General features: G+C 37.3%; 2 long non-coding RNA genes across 2 annotated transcripts; one reads left to right on the forward strand and one right to left on the reverse strand.

Annotated features, from left to right (window-relative positions):
- The first annotated feature begins 2,293 nt into the window (after positions 1-2,293).
- On the forward strand, positions 2,294-4,737 carry LOC130459454 (uncharacterized). Its single transcript, XR_008918849.1, has 4 exons — positions 2,294-2,607; positions 2,691-2,810; positions 3,469-3,533; positions 4,556-4,737. It is a non-coding gene; the product is annotated as an uncharacterized lncRNA (long non-coding RNA).
- Positions 4,738-10,305: 5,568 nt separating this feature from the next.
- On the reverse strand, positions 10,306-13,726 carry LOC110797595 (uncharacterized). Its single transcript, XR_002535876.2, has 3 exons — positions 13,712-13,726; positions 13,000-13,404; positions 10,306-10,556 (listed from the first exon to the last, which is right to left on the reverse strand). It is a non-coding gene; the product is annotated as an uncharacterized lncRNA (long non-coding RNA).
- Positions 13,727-16,832: the final 3,106 nt, after the last annotated feature.

Consider the following 16,832-nt stretch of genomic DNA (forward strand, 5'->3'; position numbering starts at 1 on the left):
GGGCTGCTGCTCGCATGCGTGGGCAGCCCTTGTGGCTGCCGTGTGTGTGTGAGTTTGAGCTCATGCGAGATTCCTGAATCTGCAAGAGTCAGTGTATGATTAAATGTCTATTCCTATTGGATAAATTGATTAAGTAGAATTCATGTAGAATTCTAATTCCAATTAATTCGCATCCTACTAGGATTACGATTCCTTTTCCATAACTCTATAAATAAAGGCCTAGGGGTCATAATTTATACATACAAGTTTCAAAGTATTCAAAAGTGAGTTTTTGAGAGAAAATTCAAACACCCATCTTGCCCCAAAAGTGCCGAATTTTCTGAGTACCTTAAGGGCGATTCTAGTTGGTCAATCTTAAGGCGGATCCGGACGTGCTGTGGACTTTCTACGGAGGGACGACACTTGGAGTCCTAAAAGACTTGTTCTTGTTCGGTTCGGGCGCAGCTAGGGAAGGCACGCAACAAAGAGTATGCATCTAAACTATGCTAAATGATTATGTGTAAATAATATGTTTCCTGGGTTAATGGTTGTTTCCGCATGATCTATGTAATGTCATATGTATCATAACCTAACATCAACATGGCAAGAAAATCAAAGATCTAAGATCGGATCGAGGAGGTGAATATCTTAGCCACGAGTTTGATGACCATCTAAAAGAATGCGGTATTCTTTCTGAATTGACTGCTCCAGTGACACCTCAATGGAATGGAGTGTCGGAACGGAGAAAGAGGACCTTACTCGATATGGTCAGGTCAATGATGGGTCAAGCCGAACTTCCTTTACAATTCTGGGGACATGCATTGCAAATTGCAGCACTCACACTGAATCGTGCTCCGTCAAAAGCTGTGAAAAGACTCCATACGAATTATGGACTGGGAAACTTCCAAAGTTGTCTTTTCTGAAGATTTGGGGTTGCGAAGCATATGTCAAGCGATTAATTTCCGACAAGCTCGAACCAAAATCTGACAAATGTTTCTTCGTTGGGCATCCAAAAGAAACAAAGGGGTATTATTTCTACAACAAGTCCGACAACAAGGTTTTCGTTGCTCGTGACGGTGTCTTTTTGGAAAGAAATCATATTTCCAAATTGACAAGTGGGAGAATAATAGACCTCGAAGAGATTCGAGACGAACAACGAACTAAGAACTCTTTAGAAGCAGTTCAGGTTGATGAACCTCCAAGGTCTTTAGAAGAGCCAGTGGGAGTAGTTCCTCAAAACGTTGTTGCCCCTCGTAGGTCAAATAGAACTATTTTTCAGCCGGATAGATGGACAGGCGTCCTCTTGACTGAAAACTTAGACGTTCTCATATTGGATAGTGATGAACCTATGACTTACAAGCAAGCTATGACGAGCCCAAGCTCCACTAAATGGTTAGAGGCCATAAAATCTGAAATAGACTCCATGTCTGAAAATCAAGTCTGGGATTTGGTTGATTTGCCGGATGGGTTCACACCTATAGGATGCAAATGGGTCTTCAAATTGAAGAAAGACAAAGATGGAATTGTATACATATACAAGGCTAGATTGGTAGCAAAAGGTTACAGGCAAGTTCACGACGTTGACTACGATGAAACCTTTTCTCCAGTCGCGATGCTTAAGTCTACTCGGGTAATCCTTGCGATTGGCGCGTTTCATGACTATGAAATATGGCAAATGGATGTCAAAACCTCCTTCTTGAACGGTGTTCATGAAGAGACTGTGTTCATGACACAGCTGGAGGGTTTTGTCGATCAAAAGAACCAAGGAAAGGTATGCAAGCTTAAGAAGTCCATCTATGGACTAAAGCAGGCATCAAGGAGTTGGAATAAACGATTTGATGAAGCAGTCAATAAGTTTGGCTTCATCAAGAATCAGGACGAATGTAATCCCCCGTAAATTTATAAATTTTATTAATATATTTTAACGTATATTATCTATATTTAAATAGAATTTATGAATTTTAGTAATAAATATATAATTAACGTATATTTATTTTATTTTAAGTACGTTCTAAATATTTAACGATTTTCTTGAACTTTATTATATTCATATATTTAATGTATATTTAATTGTTTTAAAATATATTCTAAATATTTTAACGGTTTGTGCAATCAAGAATAATTTTAGAATTTTATGTCGAAAAGAATTTGAATTAGGAAAACTCATTGAATTAGGAAAAACAATTCGAACCGGTTTTTTATTCAAACACTAAAAACTAATATCCTAAGTCTAGCCCAATTTGGTAAAGCCCAAAATATCAAACCCACAACTCTCCTCCACTCTCCTATTTCAATTCACGTAAAAACCAAAAAAAACAAAATCAACAAAACTTTTCTCCCTATTCACGTGAACCACAAAACCCTCTCAAGCCTTCTTGTTGCTACTGTTCAGCCGCCACCCTGAACCCTCGCCGGCGACCACCGCCGTCCGCCCGCGCCGCCAGTAAGCCAACCCCTCCTCATCTCCTCCGTCGTCTCTTCCTCCCTCTCTGTTTTCGTCCTTCCTCTCAGCCCTTCGTTTTTGCGCAGCAACACCGCAAGCCACGCCCTGTCACCGCCAGCAACCGCTCCAGCCTCAGCCGCCGGCCGCCGCCACTACAAGCCGGACCACCGCCGTCGCCGCTCACGGTAGTCCCTTCTCCTCTTGCTCGTTCTTTTCTCACGCTACTATTTCTTGCTCTCCTCCTCAATTGCCTTTCTGTTTCACACAGTTCTCCGCGAGTCTCACCACCACCCAGCATCACGACGACAGCCGTCGCACTGCCGCCCAGTCGATCCGCTCCGTCGCGCTGCCCTACCCGCCGGCCAGCACCTCCCCTCTCCTCCTTTTGGTTGTTTCTTAAACCCTAAGTTATTTAAATCTCTTAATTAAGTTTATTGATTTGAAATTATGTTTCTTGAAATTAAATTATTAATCTTTATAGTTAAATTATAAATTTCAGATTTGGTGTTGATGTTATTAATTAATTATTTTCAGTTTTGGTTGATTAATATATAAGTTAGGGTTTTAATTAGTTTAGTGATTTAATTCAGGATTATTGAATGTAAATTATAAGTTATTATGATTAAATTATATTTTCAGATTATATATTATGTTTAAATAATAAATTTAATTTTCAGATTATGTAATCGAATTGAAATAAGGAATTTAATTATTAAAGCATGGATTTTTAAGGTTTTAATATTCTAAAATCATAATAGAATGACTATATATTATTAAAGCTATTATTTTTCTGATCTTAAGAACGTTGATTATGTTTTGTGGACGTTTGAAATTATTTTATATTGCTGGAAATTTTAAAAGGAATGTTTTATTGGAGTTTAGAACGTTTTGGGATCATTAGTTTAATAGTTATTATGCTTGGAGGTTATTTAGTTAAGTTTCGATATTTGGGATGGTTCAAAATATGTTTGGGATGTATTTAGAATACTTTAGTATTGCTGTAAATTGTTGGATATTAATTGGGGAATTTTATTGGTTGTTTTTAGGCGGAGAATTCTTTGTAGGCGATTTTTGAATTCGTTAAAGTGGCCTATCGGTTTGTTTACACAAGGTACGTACATACATTGTGTGCTTGGAATGTGTGTGATTTGTTGAAACCATATTGAAATGATTTATGAACTTCGTTATGTTGAAACGATTGAGGAACTTGGTTATGTTGAAATTGTTGATGAACTAGGTTATGTTGAAGGTGCATGTTTAATATTGTTGGATGGACATGTTAAGCATATATATTTCGTTATGAGAATTGTAGCATGTTGGTATGGATGATTGATGCGAACATGTTGGTTGGGAACATTAGATTATTATATATATTGATTCAGATCGATTGTTCATTGTTCCCTTTTAGCTTTTCACTACTTTATAAGGGCCGAGGACCTTGTTTAGTAAGTTGAAACCTTATACCCATATAGAGGGGTTGTATCAGTATTAAAGGAAAGGTTGAATTAATTGGAATAAGTCTTGTGTGGCATCTCTGTGATCACTTGTTTAATTCAAAGATAAAAGAAGTTGTGTTTACTTGTTGAATATAATATTTATGTTTGACGAGTCATAACCAAGTATTAAAAGTTAAGTCATGTAAAGTGAAACTGAGTAGCAATAGCTTTAGACTGTGCACGTCTAAAGTGACGGACAATCAGGAGTTGGGGTCATGGGTCGCCTATGGCTTTTTCTGGGGCCGGATTGATCACCGGTTCTATTTTTTATTTAAAAGTCCCTCGATATCGCAGGTCATTGGGGTTTACGGAGTCGCGCCCGTACCTCGTCTTCCTTAGTGAAGAAGAAGAAGTTTCTAGTAGACAACTCAGTCCATTGACTATTTCAATTTAAATAATGTTAATGATACAAAAGTCTAGTTCAGTCAAACATGGTCTTCAAGTCAATATATCTTGATTATCCTTGCTTATGTTTTATTTAGTACCATGTTAGGATTGTTCGTTTAATAGAATCATGTTAGGATTATTATTGATTTAGTATGTAGTACTCAGCTTTGCTGATTACGTGCTTTTGCTTGTGCATGTTGATCATGGCTATGCCTTATTGATCCTGTGATGACCCAATCTTGGTGAGCAGTCTCTAAGGATCAATAAGCATTGTCCATCTGCAGGTTTGAAGATGATGCATCATTGGGGATCGGGATTAGAGAGCTTGTAGTTAGATTTGCTTTATTAAGTGATTTGGTTTGTTAACTTAAATTTGAAATTTGTCGTACTATTCGTATTTCCTTATTTCAGTTAAATGGGTTTTGGACTAAATCTGTAATCGATTATTTATAAACCTAAAGTTAGTTTTATGTTTTCCGCTGCAAAATTCTGAATAAGCCGTTACGTTTTCACACGGGCGATAATGCCTTGATAATTCTCTACGTTTTATATTAAAAGATTATTTTAGAAAAGAGAGAATTGTCGGGGTGTTACAAAGTGGTATCAGAGCTAAGGTTTTACTAAAAAAAAAAAAAAAATTTAGGCGCCTAACTATCTAGTTATTTAAAATAAATTTCTTAAAAATCGAGATTCTACGTATTATAGTGTTAAAAAAAATTGGTACTTTTTTTTGGGGGGCCGATTTCATTTTACCTTGTTTGAAAGTATACGATATTCCTTATTTACGTTCGAAATCAAATTATTTTTCCAAGTTAAAGTGATACTTTGGACATTTTTATTTTTTTTATTATTTATTATTCAAACAAATAAATAAAAATAATATGAATACATTTTTTTTTTAAAAAGGAGTTCAATTGGACTTTGTAAGTGATAAGCAAGCATCGCTAAAAGTAAAGAGTAAGAAAATCAGAAAAAGGTTCCGGGGAAGATCCAAAGCAAGGGTGCATCTCCATCTACTTCAGGAAGGCAAGTGGCGCCCTCTAAGAAGAACATGAAGAAGGATCGTTCTCCATCTACATCGCAATGCTTCAATTATAATGAAATTGGTCATTATAAGCGAGATTGCCCCAAACTAAAGGAAAAGAAGAAGGACGGAAACGTTGCTTCTCCTTCAGGTATGTATGTTATACATTGTAATCTTGCTAATTCTACTTCTTGGGTATTAGACACTGGTTGTGGCTCACACTTATGTTCCAATTCGCAGGGACTAAGGAGAAGTAGAAAGCTTGATAAAGGCGAGATGGATCTACGAGTGGAAAATGGAGCACGGATTGCTGCATTAGCCGTATGATCTTATTTTCTTTCTTTGCCTAGTGGTTTTGTTTTGGAACAAGAAAACTGTTACTATGTTCCTTGTATCACCAGAAACATTATTTCCGTTTCAAGTTTGGATTCTAAAGGTTTTAGTTTTCAATTTAAAGACAATAGTTGTTCTTTTTCTTTGAATGGAATATTTTATGGTTCAGCACAACAAGAAAATGGTCTATATGTGCTAGATACGGGCAAACACATTTAACATAAATACTAAAAAGGCTAAAACTGGTGATTCAGATCTCACATTTCTGTGGCATTGTCGATTAGGCAAAATAAACACAAAGCGCATGGAATTACTTTAATGGAAGGGAATTCTAGAATCATTCGAGTTAGAGAAGATTGATCAATGCGAATCTTGTTTACTTGGCAAACTGACAAATCAACCTTTCTCAAAGGTGGGAGAAAGAGCAAGCGGACTACTAGGGCTAATACATACGGACATATGTGGGCCTATGAGTACGAAAGCTAGAGGTGAGTTCAACTATTTCATAACGTTTACGGACGATTTCAGTAGATATGGCTATATTTACTTAATGAAACACAAGTCTGAATCGTTTGAGAAATTGCGAGAATTTCAAAATGAAGTAGAGAATCAACATGGCAAGAAAATCAAAGCTCTAAGATCGGATCGAGGAGGTGAATATTTTAGCCACGAGTTTGATGACCATCTAAAAGAATGCGGTATTCTTTCTGAATTGACTGCACCGGTGACACCTCAATGGAATGGAGTGTCGGAACGGAGAAAGAGGACCTTACTCGATATGGTCAGGTCAATGATGAATCAAGCCGAACTTCCTTTACAATTTTGGGGACATGCGTTGCAAACTGCAGCACTCACACTGAATCGTGCTCCGTCAAAAGCTGTGAAAAGGCTCCATACGAATTATGGACTGGGAAACTTCCAAAGTTGTCTTTTGTGAAGATCTGGGGTTGCGAAGCATATGTCAAGAAATTAATTTCCGACAAGCTCGAACCAAAATCTGACAAATGTTTCTTCGTTGGGTATCCAAAAGAAACAAAGGGGTATTATTTCTACAACAAGTCAGACAACAAGGTTTTCGTTGCTCGTGACGGTGTCTTTTTGGAAAGAAATCATATTTCCAAATTGACAAGTGGGAGAATAATAGACCTCGAAGAGATTCGAGACGAACAATGAACTAAGAACTCTTTAGAAGCAGTTCAGGTTGATGAACCTCCAAGGTCTTTAGAAGAGCCAGTGGGAATAGTTCCTCAAAATGTTGTTGCCCCTCGTAAGTCAAGTAGAACTATATTTCAGCCGAACAGATGGACAGGCGTCCTCTTGACTGAAAACTTAGACGTTCTCATATTGGATAGTGATGAACCTATGACTTACAAGCAAGCTATGAAGAGCCCAAGCTCCACTAAATGGTTAAAGGCCATGAAATCTGAAATAGACTCCATGTTTGAAAATCAAGTCTGGGATTTGGTTGATTTTCCGGATGGGTTTACACCTATCGGATGCAAATGGGTCTTCAAATTGAAGAAAGACAAAGATGGAATTGTATACATATACAAGGCTAGATTGGTAGCAAAAGGTTACAGGCAAGTTCACGGCGTTGACTACGATGAAACCTTTTCTCCAGTCGCGATGCTTAAGTCTATTCGGATAATCCGTGCGATTGCCGCTTTTCATGACTATGAAATATGGCAATTAATGGATGTCAAAACTGCCTTTTTAAATGGTGTTCTTGAAAAGACTGTGTTTATGACGCAGCCGGAGGGTTTTTTCGATCAAAAGAACCAAGGAAAGGTATGCAATCTTAGAAGTCCATCTACGGACTAAAGTAGGCATCAAGGAGTTGGAAAAAACGATTTGATGAAGCAGTCAATAAGTTTGGCTTTATCAAGAATCAGGACGAATCTTGTGTATACAAGAAGGTCAGTGGGAGCAAAATTGCATTCCTAGTCTTGTATGTTGATGACATACTGCTTATTGGAAGCGACATTCCTATGTTGAAGTCTGTAAAGACTTGGCTTGGAAAGTGTTTCTCAATGAAGGACTTAGGAGAGGCACAGTACATATTGGGCATCAAGATCTATAGTGATAGATCGAAGAGGATGATTGGACTAAGTCAGAGCACTTACATTGACAAAGTGCTGGATAGGTTCAATATGATGGTAGCCAAGAGAGGCCATCTATCCATGCCACATGACAAATATCTAAGCAAGAATCAGTGTCCTAGAACATCTGATGAGCGTAGAAAGATGAGTGGAATTCCATACGCTTCGGCTATTGGATCCATCATGTATGCTATGATTTGTACAAGGCCGGATGTTTGTTCGTACTCAGTGCAACGAGCAGGTACCAGTCAGAACCAGGTGAGGCAAATTGGACTGCTGCCAAGAACATCCTAAAGTACCTGAAAAGGACTAAGGATCAGTTTCTAGTTTATGGTGGTATAGATGAGTTGATTGTTAAGGGCTATACGGACGCAAGCTTTCAAGCCGACAGAGATCATTTAAGATCACAGTATGGGTTTGTGTTTTGCCTCAACGACGGAGCAGTAAGCTGGAAAAGTGCTAAGCAAAGCACTATTGCGGATTCTACAACTGAGCCGAGTACATTGCTGCCGTCAGAAGCAGCAAAGGAAGCTGTTTAGATTCAGAAGTTCATCGGAGAACTTGGGGTTGTCCCCTCCATTAAAGGACCAGTGGCTTTGTATTGCGACAATAGCGGAGCCATTGCCCAGGCAAAGGAGCCTAGGAGCTACCAGAAGTCCAAGCACGTACTGCGGTCATTTCATATACTTCGAGAGATCGTTGAAAGAAAAGAAATCGAGATTTGCAAGGTTGGAACTAACGAAAACGTCGCGGATCCATTGACTAAACCGTTGCCACAAGTGAAACACAACGCACATTTTGCAACCATGGGAATCAAGCATGTTGGAGAATGGCTTTGATTTTCTAAGTATTGTTTTAGAACATCTGTTAGATCTATGTTTAAAACAATTGGTTTAACAATTTCATATTTATGAAATTTATTATTTCATATTCATTTAATTTTGGTTTAGTATTAAATGATAAGTCCATGTGATTCAAATCATTCAAATGGGATGTCAAGATGGATTCTTCAATTCGACAAAGAAACACCAACAAGTGAACTTGAATATTGAAGCATAAAGGATCCCTAATCCAGGTCATTGAAAGGTAGACGACCAATGACTAATGAAGATTAGATTACAAGTAGATTTATTAGTTCTGTTTCTTGAACTAGAGTGACTGGATGTCAGAATCTTTTGCATAGATATTTATTGGATCTTGTATCGGATTGACCATGAGAACACTTTAAGAGATTAAAGTCATGTCATAGGTAGTTATCATTAATGGTGATTAGAAACCGTTCCTCGGAACATGCCGATTATGTCTGGTCGTTTGAGAATTAGTTCGCTTTGATGTTAGCTAAACGTCGCACCGTAAAAGGAGGCTATAAAAGCAGTTATTGGGCGTACTATGAATCAAAGTGAGTGTTCATAGATTGCAAGAATGGATTTTCCTCCTATCTTTGATAGGATATGGTGTTGTTGTGTAACAAGGCCTCTCGGAGAGTTAGATACTGTAAAACGCATGGCCGTGCTCAGAATGGTTAAGGCTTAACCTTCTGTAAAAGTTTCACAGTTAAGCTCTGTAATCCGAGAAACACTTCTGGACCTAATAACGATGGCTTGGATCTTACCTTATGTTCAGTAAGTAACACTAAGTGACAAAGGAATGTGAATGCACACATGTCTGAATGACAATTGGAAGACTGAAGGAAATATGTCATTCACCCAAGGTGCATTAAGTCTAATACCAAGGTTCAGATTAATTGCGAACAATTAATTCAGTGAGATCAAGTGATCGGAACAGCTAGCTGGAGCAATGCTTCCGATCAGTGAGTTCTAATGAATATTAAGCTCACAGCTTACTCTTGACTGAACCTACAAGGTCACACCAATGACACGTAGCAGATCACCGGATTAAATGAATCGAAAATTTATTTAATAGCTTTTCGGGAATTAGGGCTATAGCAACGGCCTAAATGTGTTGGCAAAGATCCATTAAATGTTGCCATTGACCTATAGCAGCAGTTTATATGGCGTTGCCAATAGGTGGCGCTGCTATAACTCTATAGTAACAGTTATTATGCCTTAGGCAACAACATTATAAAACTGCTGCCATAGTTATCATTAGCAACACTTTTCTTAGGCAATGACTTTTAACTTTTGCCAACAATTTTAATATATCTAAGGCAACAATTATTAAGTTTTAGTAACAATTATTTAGGATTTTAAGCAACAGTTTTAGTGTCTAGGCTAACACTTTTATTATCTAAAGCAGCATTATCAACAGTCTATGGCAACGTTTATTGCTCTAATATTGCAACAATTTTGTAGTCTATTGCAACATTTCTTGATACCTATTGTGACACTTTTACATGAGCCTATAACAACGTTTCTTGCCACACTATTGCGACATTTTTATGTGATCCTGTAGCAACGTTTCTTCATACAACTATTGTGGCACTTTAATGTAAGCTTATAGCAACAGTTCAATACGTGTTTATTTAATACCTCATTAAAATGAAAATATTATACCAAATAAACTAACTACCACAAATAGAAAACATTTATTTTGAATTAAGTTTTACTCATTATTAAAATAAAATATCCATAACAATCATTCTAATAACAAAAACCATTGTTATAATATAAATACATCAATTAAGAAAATTAATGAATCTCCAAAAAGAACTTATAGTTTAAGCAATCTAAAATCTATCTAGTATTTAATTTATTTGTCCAAATCAGTCCAAACGAACTTCAATCTATGCCCTTCATGTAATCCTTTTATCTACCATTCTCCTTCTATCTACCATCCTGAAAACAGAAAAATAATTGTCAATACAATAAGAAATTAATGCATGTAATTAAAATGAAATAATATGATCAATTCTGCAAAACAACAGCTGAAAACCACACAACACAGTTGCACTGAAAGAAACACAAACGAGCAAAGCGCATCAAAACGGAACTGAAAAAGCAACCAATCAGAACTGAACTGAACATCAAAGAAGATCAGAACTGAATTGAACAACAAAGAAGATCAAAACTGAACTGAATAGCAAAGCAGATCAAAACGGAACTGAACAGCAAAGCAGATCAGAACAGAACTGAACAACAAGTCTCTAAAGGCTAAACACAATCAATCTAATACTTCTAACTAATGAAAAATATATTAAGTGTTGATTTTACCCATACAACCTGAGACTTAAACACTTGAATTTTGGACGAAAATGACAAACATGGTATATCATAAATACATAATGAACCGTCGAAATTAGTAATGTGTCTACAAAAGTTATTCTAGTATTTGGTTACAGTGTCAATTAATCTTCGGAAATAACTTTGAATCTTCACTCTGCTTGTATATTCATTACTAAAAATGAAGTTCTGCCTATTATTGCCTCTCTATTGATAAAACCAAAACCAGATCACATATCTTTGTATCAAACAACACTATTTTGGTGTTTCAACTAAAATAATCTACATAGAAATCTCTACTATAAACAAGACTCTTGGTCACACTAGAACTTTCCTATGTCTACTTCAGCTATCAGATCATGTCAGTCTGTCAGATACAAAACTCCACTAAAAGCCATTGTTTTAATAGCTTAATCAATTAAGAGTATCCATGAGAGTCGTCTACACACTGTACCTGCATCATCCCATAAATTGTACCCAAATCATCTATGATTGGGTGTATCTATGTTCTTTTTTGGTCTAGTTGTGGAGTCTTCTCAGGCAAAGTTTCTTACAGTCACTTTGTCTTCAGATTGGACTTCAAGGTAGATCTGTAGTTCAAAGCCTACCCATCTTTAATATCCCTTAAATCTTATAAATTTAGGTATTCTGCATTTCAACTCATCTTTGAACAAAAGTTGACCTCCTATCTATGTTAGTCAGTTTGCTTAAGCTATGTAAAAGGCCCTAGTTGCTCCAATAACCTAAGTTTGTTGTTTGATTTTTCTTAATTTTAAAACTACATCTCAGAAATAATATACTATATTTGAAGAAAATTGATGAATGTGCAAACCTCTCCGAACCTCTCCAAACCTCTACCCCCACTAATAAGACACTAACAAAATGGTAATATAAATTATTCAAAATGCCTAAGAAGAGACCCCCCCCCCCCAATCCCCGGAAAAAGAAACAGAAATTCATAGTTGAGAGAGCCTCCACCAATAATAGTAAAAAAGAAAACAAAACATACATAAGCAAACGAACATAAAGTGCAAGAACATACATAAGCAAACAAACATAAAGTGCTACAGTTAAGACGAGCAAACAAAACATACATAAGCAAACGAACATAAAGTTAAGACGAGCAAACAAAACATACATATTTCGTTTAAAGTGCAAACATACATGATCCTCTCTGATAATCCCTTAGGTTGTTTAGATCGGATTAAAAGTTGTTCAGGATGCACCAATAACCTAAAAAACTAGTACTAACTCGTTGTTGATGTGCAAATGTGATTTGGGGAAGCCAGGGGGATGAGGGCTAAAATAATGGTTAAATTATTCTCAGCTAATGAAAAGAGGGTAGTGACTGTAGGCTTGTGACTCTGCTCTCCAAACTCAAATATAGCAGGGAAGGATCAGAATGAACCTTTAATCAAATGCAGGAAGCATTACAGGTTTACTGTTGGAAGAAGTCTAGGCTAACATTCAATTCTAGAATGCAGCTCATGCCTTTCCATTCAACCCAATACCAAGCAGGTGCATCGCATAGTTTTCTATAGAAGAGGTTGCAGATGTCAAACTGCAACTCATACAAGGACAAGGGCCCTCTTCATAGTTTGTTATCACTTAAGTCCTGCTCACAATTATAATCACACGCATTCACACTAACAGAATAACAACTAATAATAACACAGAATAATGGTACAACAACTCAACAAGGCTCAAGCAGCAGAAATACTCAGAAAATACATAAACCTAAAACTCTTTTTAACTTTGAGCAGCATTCTGCTAACAATTTCATATTTTCAGTCCATCACAAACTAACAACAATAATAAATTAGCAAGTAATTAAATTAAACCCTAACATCCTGCAACAATTTCAATAACAAATCAACAATATACCAAAAAGAAATTAAGTATTTTCTGAATTTTTTCAAGTAATTAAATTAAAATATCAACAACATATCAACTATTTTCTGAATTTGGTACCTCCGTCCCTGCTACCATTCTGCTAACAAATCAACAACAAATCTGAATTTGTTCAACTTTAATCAAAAAAGAAATTAAGTATTTGTACCTGCAACGGCGAGTCGGCGAGGAACGACGAGTCAGCGAGAAGCGGCGAGTCGACCAGTGGCGCGGTGGCGGAGAAGCGAGGGCCACGAGCCGACGACGGCTTCAAAACTGGTTGGTTGCTTCGCTGCTGTTTCTTTGAGTGACCCTGGCTCGTAACTTTGTTTCTTTGTGGATCGTGGGTGACCAGCGGTCGGCGGTGGAACGGTGCTGGGTCACTCCGACAAGGAGACAACGGTTGGGAGTTGGGCGACGGCCGACGATAATTCAAGAGCCAAAGATTTGTAGAGGGGTTTGCGTGAAAATGTTTAGGTTTCTAAACTCTTACTGCTTTCCCGTGGGTTTGATTAATTTTTTTCAAAATAATCTTGTGTCACGTGACACACGATGGCACAGGGTACCTCTGCCCCTGATAATCAATCTCAACCAGTTTAATATAATTGTTCAAACAATTCTACAAAAGTTCAGAACTAAATTCATCCAAAACAACCCATGGCCGATCTCCAAAATTTAATTAGAAATCAACAAAGAATTTTGTAATTAAATCGTACAAGCATAAAAAAAACCAGAAAGAAAAATCATACGAATTTCCCTAACTAAGAAACTCTAATTAAGCCTAAAAACCACACAAAAAATCCAACTTTAATCGATTAATAATTTAAACAGCGCAAGTTCTTAAATTTATGAGGAAATTCGGAGAGAAATTTACAAACAACCTTGTTCTTCTCGCCAATTCAGAAACACGATTCACCAATTTCTCTTATCTCCAATTCAAAGACTCAATCAATAATTCAGAAACGTAAATCTCCAAAGAACGATGAAGGAAAGGATGAAGGAGAACGACGAAGAAGAAGAAACCGAACGAAGAGAGGTAGAACTGTAGATAGTGTTTAAGGAATAAGGCGGGTTTGGGAGAGCAAAACAGGATAGTGAAAATGTGAGAAGAGAGGGAAACCCCAAAAAAATGTGGTCTATTGAAACTCTTAGTACCTTTATTAATTTATTTATTTTATTTTTAACATATTTCATATGCTTCACCAAAACCGTTGCCATAACTTATCAAAAATAAAAAACATAAAAACTGTTGCAATAGAATAATCAAAATTTACAACCCTTGCTATAGTTTTTCTATGGCAACAGTTTTCCAAACTCAAAGTTTACTCAAATGTATAATTGTTTAACTGTTGCAATAGCTATGATATAGCAACGCTAGTAAAACCGTTGCATAAAAGGGCGTTGCTATAACCCTTTTTTCTAGTAGTGGACAGGCGTCCTCTTGACTGAAAACTTAGACGTTCTCATATTGGATAGTGATGAACCTATGACTTACAAGCAAGCTATGACGAGCCCAAGCTCCACTAAATGGTTAGAGGCCATGAAATCTGAAATAGACTCCATGTCTGAAAATCAAGTCTGGGATTTGGTTGATTTGCCGGATGGGTTTACACCTATCGGATGCAAATGGGTCTTCAAATTGAAGAAAGAAAAAGATGGAATTGTATACATATACAAGGCTAGATTGGTAGGAAAAGGTTACAGGCAAGTTCACGGCGTTGACTACGATGAAACCTTTTCTCCAGTCGCGATGCTTAAGTCTATTCGGATAATCTTTGCGATTGCCGCTTTTCATGACTATGAAATATGGAAATTAATGGATGTCAAAACTGCCTTCTTGAATGGTGTTCTTGAAAAGACTGTGTTTATGACGCAGCCGGAGGGTTTTGTCGATCAAAAGAACCAAGGAAAGGTAAGCAAGCTTAGAAGTCCATCTACGGACTAAAGTAGGCATCATGGAGTTGGAATAAACAATTTGATGAAGCAGTCAATAAGTTTGGCTTTATCAAGAATCAGGACGAATCTTGTGTATACAAGAAGGTCAGTGGGAGCAAAATTGCATTCCTAGTCTTGTATGTTGATGACATACTGCTTATTGGAAGCGACATTCCTATGTTGGAGTCTGTAAAGACTTGGCTTGGAAAGTGTTTCTCAATGAAGGACTTAGGAGAGGCACAATACATATTGGGCATCAAGATCTATAGGGATAGATCGAAGAGGATGATTGGACTAAGTCAGAGCACTTACATTGACAAAGTGTTGGCTAGGTTCAATATGATGGAAGCCAAGAGAGGCCATCTACCCATGTCACATGGCACATATCTAAGCAAGAATCAGTGTCCTAGAACATCTGATGAGCGTAGAAAGATGAGTGGAATTCCATACGCTTCGACTATTGGATCCATCATGTATGCTATGATTTGTACAAGGCCGGATGTTTGTTCGCACTCAGTGCAACGAGCAGGTACCAGTCAGAACCAGGTGAGGCAAATTGAACTGCTGCCAAGAACATCCTAAAGTACCTGAAAAGGACTAAGGATCAGTTTCTTGTTTATGGTGGTACAGATGAGTTGATTGTTAAGGGCTATACGGACGCAAGCTTTTAAACCGACAAAGATGATTTCAGATCACAGTCTGGGTTTGTGTTCTGCCTCAACGACGGAGCAGTAAGCTGGAAAAGTGCTAAGCAAAGCACTATTGCGGATTCTACAACTGTAGCTGAGTACATTGCTGCCGTTAGAAGCAGCAAAGGAAGTTGTTTGGATTCGGAAGTTCATCGGAGAACTTGGGGTTGTCCCCTCCATTAAAGGACCAGTGGCTTTGTATTGCAACAATAGCGGAGCCATTGCCCAGGCAAAGGAGCCTAGGAGCCACCAGTAGTCCAAGCACGTACTGCGGTGATTTCATACACTTCGAGAGATCGTTGAAAGAAAAGAAATCGAGATTTGCAAGGTTGGAACTGACGAAAACGTCGCGGATCCATTGACTAAACCGTTGCCACAAGTGAAACACAACGCACATGTAGCAACCATGGGAATCAAGCATGTTGGAGAATGGCTTTGATATTCTAAGTATTGTTTTAGAACATCTGTTAGATCTATGTTTAAAACAATTGGTTTAACCATTTCATATTTATGAAATTTATTATTTCATATTCATTTAATTTTGGTTTAGTATTAAATGATAAGTCCATGTGATTCAAATCATTCAAATGGGATGTCAAGATGGATTCTTCGACAAAGAAACACCCATAAGTGAACTTGAATATTGAAGTCATAAAGGATCCCTAATCCAGGTCATTGAAAGGTAGACGGCCAATGACTAATGAAGATTAGATTGCAAGTAGATTTCTAAGTTCTGTTTCTTGAACTAGAGTGACTGGATGTCAGAATCTTTTGCAAAAATATTTATTGGATCTTGTATCGGATTGACCATGAGAACACTTTAAGAGATTAAAGTCATGTCATAGGTAGTTATCATTAATGGTGATTAGAAACCGTTCCTCAGAACATGAGTGATTATGTCTGGTCGTTTGAGAATTAGTTCGCTTTGATGTTAGCTAAACGTCGCACCGTAAAAGGAGGCTATAAAAGCAGTTATTGGGCGTACTATGAATCAAAGTGAGTGTTCATAGATTGCAAGAATGGATTTTCCTCCTATCTTTGATAGGATATGGTGTTGTTGTGTAACAAGGCCTCTCGGAGAGTTAGATACTGTAAAATGCATGGTCGTGCTCATAATGGTTAAGGCTTAACCTTCTGTAAAAGTTTCACAGTTGAGCTCTGTAATCCGAGAAACACTTATGGACCTAATAAGGATGGCTTGGATCTTACCTTATGTTCAGTAAGTAACACTAAGTGACAAAGGAATGTGAATGCACACTTGTCTGAATGACAAGTGGGAGACTGAAGGAAATATGTCCTTCACCCAAGGTGCATTAAGTCTAATACCAAGGTTCAGATTAATTGCGAACAATTAATTCAGTGAGATCAAGTGATCGGA

Source organism: Spinacia oleracea, chromosome 4 (assembly GCF_020520425.1).
Source record: "Spinacia oleracea cultivar Varoflay chromosome 4, BTI_SOV_V1, whole genome shotgun sequence".
In the NCBI taxonomy this organism is placed as follows: domain Eukaryota; kingdom Viridiplantae; phylum Streptophyta; class Magnoliopsida; order Caryophyllales; family Amaranthaceae; genus Spinacia; species Spinacia oleracea.